The sequence below is a fragment of the Triticum aestivum genome, chromosome 2A (assembly GCF_018294505.1).
Source record: "Triticum aestivum cultivar Chinese Spring chromosome 2A, IWGSC CS RefSeq v2.1, whole genome shotgun sequence".
NCBI classification, from domain to species: Eukaryota; Viridiplantae; Streptophyta; class Magnoliopsida; order Poales; family Poaceae; genus Triticum; species Triticum aestivum.
In genome coordinates, this window is record NC_057797.1 from 213,399,380 (window position 1) to 213,407,430 (window position 8,051).

The window sequence follows — 8,051 nt, forward strand, 5'->3', positions numbered from 1 at the left end:
TATGTATTCACACATGTATTTTTTTCGGTTAATACAATTCTAGCATGAATAATAAACATTTATCATGAAATAAGGAAATAAATAATAACTTTATTATTGCCTCTAGGGCATATTTCCTTCAGTCTCCCACTTGCACTAGAGTCAATAATCTAGATCATATCGCCATGTGATTTAACATCAATAGTTCACATCACCATGTGATTAACACCCATAATTCACATCGTCATGTGACCAACACACAAAGGGTTTACTAGAGTCAATAATCTAGTACACATTGCTATGTGATTAACACCCAAAGGGTACTAAGGTGTGATCATGTTTTGCTTGTGAGAGAAGTTTATTCAACGGGTCTGCCACATTCAGATCCGTATGTATTTTGCAACTTTCTATGTCAACAATGCTCTGCATGGAGCTACTCTAGCTAGCTGCTCCCACTTTCAATACATATACAGATTGAGACTTAGAGTCATCTGGATCAGTGTCAAAACTTGCATTGACGTAACCCTTTACAATGAACCTTTTGTCACCTCCATAATCGAGAAACATATCCATATTCCACTAAGGATAATTTTGACCGTTGTCCAGTGATCTACTCCTAGATCACTATTGTACTCCCATGCTAAACTCACTGTAGGGTATACAATAGATCTGGTACACATCATGGCATACTTTATAGAACCTATGGCTGAGGCACAGGGAATGATTTTCATTCTCTTTCTATCTTCTGTCGTGGTCGCGCTTTGAGTCTTACTCAATTTCACACCTTGTAACACAGGCAAGAACTCTTTCTTTGACTATTCCATTTTGAACTACTTCAAAATCTTGTCAAGGTATGTACTCATTGAAAAAACTTATCAAGCATCTTGATCTATCTCTATAGATCTTGATGCTCAATATGTAAGCAGCTTCGCCGAGGTATTTATTTTGAAAAACTCCTTTCAAATACTCCTTTATGCTTTCCAGAAAAATTATACATTATTTCTGATCAACAGTATGGCATTCACATATATTTATCAGAATTGTTGTAGTGCTCCCACTCACTTTCTTGTAAATACAGGCTTCACCGCAAGTCTATATAAAACTATATACTTTGATCAACTCATCAAAGCGTATATTCCAACTCCGAGATGCTTGCACTAGTCCCTAGATGGATCACTAGAGCTTGTACATTTTGTGAGCATCTTTAGGATCGACAAAACCTTCTGGTTGCATCATATACAACTCTTCTTTAAGAAATCCATTAAGGAATGTAGTTTTGACATCCATTTGCCAGATTTCATAAAATGTGGCAATTTTCTAACATGATTCGGACAGACTTAAGCATCGCTACGAGTGAGAAAATCTCATCATAGTCAACACCTTGAACTTGTCGAAAACCTTTTGCGACAATTCCAGCTTTGAAGATAGTAACACTACTATCAGCGTCCGTCTTCCTCTTGAAGATCCATTTATTTTCTATGGCTTGCCGATCATCAGGCAAGTCAACCAAAGTCCACACTTTGTTCTCATACATGGATCCCATCTTAGATTTCATGGCCTCAAGACATTTCGCAGAATCTGGGCTCATCATCGCTTCCTCATAGTTCGTAGGTTCGTCATGGTCAATTAACATGACCTCCAGAATAGGATTACTGTACCACTCTGGTGCGGATCTCACTCTGGTTGACCTACGAGGTTCGGTAGTACCTTGATCTAAAGTTACATGATCATCATCATTAGCTTCCTCACTAATTGGTGTAGGAGTCACAGAAACAGATTTCTGTGATGAACTACTTTCCAATAAGGGAGCAGGTACAGTTACCTCATCAAGTTATACTTTCCTCCCACTCACTTCTTTAGAGAGAAACTCCTTCTCTAGAAAGGATCCATTCTCAGCAACAAATATCTTGCCTTCAGATTTGTGATAGAAGGTGTACCCAACAGTTACTTTTGGGTATCCTATGAAGACACACTTCTCCAACTTGGGTTTGAGCTTATCAAGATGAAACTTTTTCACATAAGCATGGCAACCCCAAACTTTAAGAAATGACAACTTAGGTTTCTTGCTAAACCACAGTTCATACGGTGTCATCTCAACAGATTTAGATGGTGCCCTTTTTAATGTGAATGCATCTGTCTCTAATGCATAACCCCAAAACGATAGTGGTAAGTCGGTAAGAGACATCATAGATTGCACTATATCAAATAAAGTACAGTTATGACGTTCGGACACACCATTACGCTGTGGTGTTCCAGGTGGCATGAGTTTGTGAAACTATTCCACATTGTTTTAATTGAAGACCAAACTCGTAACTCAAATAGTTGCCTCTGCGATCAGATCGTAGAAACTTTATTTTCTTGTTACGATGATTTTCCACTTCACTCTGAAATTCTTTAAACCTTTCAAATGTTTCAGACTTATGTTTCTTCAAGTAGATATAACCATATCTGCTCAAATTATTTGTGAAGGTCAGAAAATAACGATACCCGCCGCGAGCCTCAACAATCATCGGACTGCATACATCAGTATGTATTATTTCCAACAAGTCTGTTGCTCGCTCCATTGTTCTGGAGAACGGAGTTTTTAGTCATCTTGCCCATGAGGCATGGTTCGCAAGCATCAATTGATTCATAATCAAGTGATTCCAAAATCTCATCAGCATGGACTTTCTTCATGCGCTTTACATCAATATGACCTAAACGGCAGTGCCTCAAATAAGTTGCACTATCATTATTAACTTTGCATCTTTTGGCTTTAATATTATGAATATGTGTATCACAATGACCGAGATCCAACAAACCATTTTCATTGTGTATATAACCATAGAAGGTTTTTATTCATGTAAACAGAACAACAATTATTCTCTAACTTAAATGAATAAATGTATTGCAATAAACATGATCAAATCATATTCTTGCTCAACGCAAACACCAAATAACATTTATTTAGGTTCAACACTAATCCCGAAAGTATACAGAGTGTGCTATGATGATCATATCATTCTTGGAACCACTTCCAACACACATCATCACTTCACCCTTAACTAGTCTCTGTTTATTTTGTAACTCCCATGTCAAGTTACTACTCCTAGCAACTGAACTAGTATCAAATACCGAGGGGTTGCTATAAACACTAGTAAAGTACACATCAATAACATGTATATCAAATATAGCATTGTTCACTTTGCCATCCTTCTTATCTGCCAAATACTTGGGGCAGTTCCGCTTCCAGTGACCAGTCCCTTTGCAGTAGAAGCACTTAGTCTCATGCTTAGGTCCAGACTTGGGCTTCTTCATATGAGCAGCAACTTGCCTGCCGTTCTTCTTGAAGTTCCCTTACTTTCCCTTTGCCCTTTTATTGAAACTAGTGGTCTTGTTAATCATCAACACTTGATGCTCTTTCTTGATTTCTACCTTCATCGATTTCATCATCATGAAAAGCTTGGGAATCATTTCCGTTATCCCTTGCATACTATAGTTCATCATGAAGTTCTAGTAACTTGGTGATAGTGAGTAGAGAACTTTGTCAATCACTATCTTATCTGGAAGATTAACTCCCACTTGATTCAAGCGATTGTAGTACTCAGACATTCTGAACACATGCTCACTAGTTGAGCTATTCTCCTCCATCTTGTAGGCAAAGTACTTGTCAAAGGTCTTAAGCCTTTCGACATGGGCATGAGTCTGAAATACTAATTTAAACTCTTGGAACATTTCATATGCTTCGTGGCGTTCCAAAAATGTCTTTGAAGCCCCGATTCTAAGCCGTAAAGCATGGTGCACTAAACTATCAAGTAGTCATCATATCGAGTTTGCCAAATGTTCATAACATCTGCTTTTGCTCCTGCAATCGGTCTGTCACCTAGTGGTGCATCAAGGACATAATTCTTTTGTGCAGCAATGAGGATAAACCTCAGATTATGGAGCTAGTCCGCATCACTGCTACTAACATTTTTCAACTTAGTTTTTCTCTAGGAACATATGAAAAATAAAACAGAGGAGATAAACGCGAGCTATTGATCTACAACATAGATATGCTAATACTACCAGGACTAAGTTCATGATAAATTAAAGTTCAATTAATCATATTACTTAAGAACTCCCACTTAGATAGACATCCCTCTAATCATCTAACTGATCACGTGATCCATATCAACTAAACCATGTCCGATCATCACGTGAGATGGAGCAGTTTTCAATGGTGAACATCACTATGTTGATCATATCTACTATATGATTCACGCTCGACCTTTCGGTCTCCAGTGTTCCGAGGCCATATCTACATATGCTAGGCTCGTCAAGTTTAACCCGAGTATTCTGTGTGTGAAAAACTGGCTTGCACCCATTGTAGATGAACGTAGAGCTTATCACACCCGATCATCACGTGGTGTCTCGGCACGACAAACTTTGGCAACGGTGCATACTCAGGGAGAACACTTTTATCTTGAAATTTAGTGAGAGGTCATCTTATAATGCTACCGCTGATCTAAGAAAAATAAGATGCATAAAGGATAAACATCACATGCAATCAATATAAGTGATATGATATGGCCATCATCATCTTGTGCTTGTGATCTCCATCTCCGAAGCACCGTCATGATCACCATCGTCACCGGCGCGACACCTTGATCTCCATCGTAGCATCGTTGTCGTCTCGCCAACTATTGCTTCAACGACTATCGCTACCGCTTAGTGATAAAGTAAAGCAATTACAGGGCGATTGCATTGCATACAATAAAGCAACAACCATATGGCTCCTGTCAGTTGCCGATAACTCGGTTACAAACATGAACATCTCATTCAACAAAATATAGCATCATCTCTTGACCATATCACATCACAACATGCCCTGCAAAAACAAGTTAGACGTCCTCTACTTTGTTGTTGCAAGTTTTACGTGGCTGCTACGGGCTGAGCAAGAACCGTTTTTACCTACGCATCAAAACCACAACGATAGTTCATCAAGTTAGTGTTGTTTTAACCTTCAACAAGGACCAGGCGTAGTCACACTCGGTTCAACTAAAGTTGGAGAAACTGACACCCGCCAGCCACCTGTGTGCAAAGCACGTCGGTAGAACCAGTCTCGCGTAAGCGTACGCGTAATGTCAGTCTGGGCCGCTTCATCCAACAATACCGCCGAACCAAAGTATGACATGCTGGTAAGCAGTATGACTTGTATCGCCCACAACTCACTTGTGTTCTACTCGTGCATATAACATCTACGCATAAACCTGGCTCGGATGCCACTGTTGGGGAACGTAGTAATTTCAAAAAATCCTACGCACACGCAGGATCATGGTGATGCATAGCAACGAGAGGGAAGAGTGTTGTCTACGTACCCTCGTAGACTATAAGAGGAAGCTTTTATCAACGTGGTTGATGTAGTCGTACACCTTCACGATCCGTCCCGATAAAGTACCGAATGCACGGCACCTCCTAGTTCTGCACACGTTCAGCTCGATGATGTCCTCGCCTTCTTGATCCAGCAAGAGGGGCGAAGTAGTAGATGAGTTCCGGCAGCATGGCGGTGTGGTGACGGTGTTGGTGAAGAACAATCTTCACAGGGCTTCGCCTAAGCACTACGAAAACTATGACAGATGATAAAATAGAGGGGACGGGGTTGACGGCACATGGCTTGGTGTTTCTTGATGTGTCTAGGGTGCTAGCCCTACCCCTCTATTTATATGTTGAGCCTGGGGGTCGAAACTTGGAGTAAAAGCCTCCACAAAGTCGGTTTCACCCGAAAGGCAAGAGTACTTCTCGGACTCCAGGGCCAGACGCCAGGGTTCCCGGTGTCTGGCCCCAGATGCCAGGGAACCTGGCGTCTAGCCCCTGGACTCTGCAAAACTTACTTTTGTGCTTTCCAAAAACCTTGTGGGCTTTCCCCTTTGGCCCAAATAAAGTGTTCTCGTACCCAAATGTTTCGGGAATCATTCTGAACCCCTTCCGGTGAATTCCGGAACCCTTTAGGAGACCAAACACTATTATCCCACATATCAAATTTTATCTCCGGACCATTCCGGAGTTCCTCGTCATGTTCGTCATCTTATCCGGAACTCCGAACAACATTCGGTTACCAACATACATAACTCATAAATACTATATCATCAATGAACGTTAAGCGTGGGGACCCTACGGGTTCGAGAACTATGTAGACATGACCGAGACACTTCTCTGGTCAATAACCAATAGCAGAACCTGGATGCCCATATTGGCTCCTACGTATTCTACGAAGATCTTTATCAGTCGAACCGCATAACAACATCCGTTGTTCCCTTTGTCATCGGTATGTTACTTGCCCGAGATTCAATTGTTGGTATCTCAATACCTTGTTCAATCTCCTTACCGGCACGTCTCTTTACTTGTTCCGTAATACATCATCCCGTAACTAACTCATTAGGTACAATGCTTGCAAGGCTTATAGTGATGTGCATTTCCGAGTGGGCCCAGAGATACCTCTCCGACAATCGGAGTGACAAATCCTAATCTCGAAATACACCAACTCAACAAGTACCTTCGGAGACACTTGTAGAGCACCTTTATAATCACCCAGTTATGTTGTGACGTTTGGTAGCGCACAAAGTGTTCCTCCAGTAAATGGGAGTTGCATAATCTCATAGTCATAGGAACATGTTTAAGTCATGAAGAAAGCAATAGCAACATACTAAATGATCAAGTGCTAAGCTAACGGAATGGGTCAAGTCAATCACATCATTCTCTAATGATTTGATCCCGTTAATCAAATGACAACTCATGCCTATGGCTAGGAAACTTAACCATCTTTGATTCAACGAGCTAGTCAAGTAGAGGCATACTAGTGACACTCTGTTTGTCTATGTATTCACACATGTATTATGTTTCCGGTTAATACAATTCTAGCATGAATAATAAACATTTATCATGAAATAAAGAAATAAATAATAACTTTATTATTGCCTCTAGGGCATATTTCCTTCAAATATCCCTTAGTTTCCAATATGGACCCCGCTGCCATGGGAGGGTAGGACAAAAGATGTCATGCAAGTTCTTTTAATAAAGCACGTATGACTATTTACGGAATACATGCCTACATTATATCGATGAACTGGAGCTAGTGCCATATCGCCCTAGGTTATAACTGTCTAATGATGAATATCATCCAACAAGTCACCGATCAAATGCCTACGAACTTTTCCATATTGTTTCTGCTAAGTTACTACTGCTATCATCACTGTTACACTTGCTACAAAACTACTGCTATCACTGTTACTGTTACTATTGCTGCTGTCACTACTATCAAAACTATCAAACTAATTTGCTACTGATCACTTTGCTGCAGATAATTAATCTCCAGGTGTGGTTGAATTGACAACTCAGCTGCTAATACCTTCAAATATTCTTTGGCTCCCCTTGTGTCGAATCTATAAATTTGGGTTGAATACTATATACCCTCGAAAACTGTTGCGATCCCCTATATTTGTGGGTTATCAATGACTCACATATCACTATCATCATATCGCAAAATTATTACAAAGAATCAAGTTTTTTTTGTCCAATGATCTTCATGAAAGTTTTTATTATATCCCTCTTGAATATCTACCACTTTGGGACTAATTTCATATGTTGCTTTTGATAGCTCAAACAAATCTAAGTGAAGAACATGAGCATAAAATTTTTCTTCTCTCATAATTTTAAGTGAAGCATGAGAGAATTTCTTAAAAAATAGTCTCAAATGAATGTAAGTGAAGCATGAGAGCATTTCTTCAAAAATAATAACTCACACTGTGCTCAAAAATATATAAGCGAAGTACTAGAGCAATTCTATAGCTCAACAAAATTTAAGTAAAGCACATAGAGCAATTCTAACAAATCATAACATAATTTTGGCTCTCTCAAATAGGCGTGTTAAGCAAGGATACTTGACTCGAACTAAAAAGCAAAACAAGCAAAGACTCATAAAATACAAGACGCTCCAAGCAAAACTCATGATATGTGATGATTAAAAATATAGCTCCAAGTAAAATACCGATGGTCATTAGAAGAAAGAGGGGATGCCACTCAGGGCATCCCCAAGCTTAGTTGCTTGTTCCTCT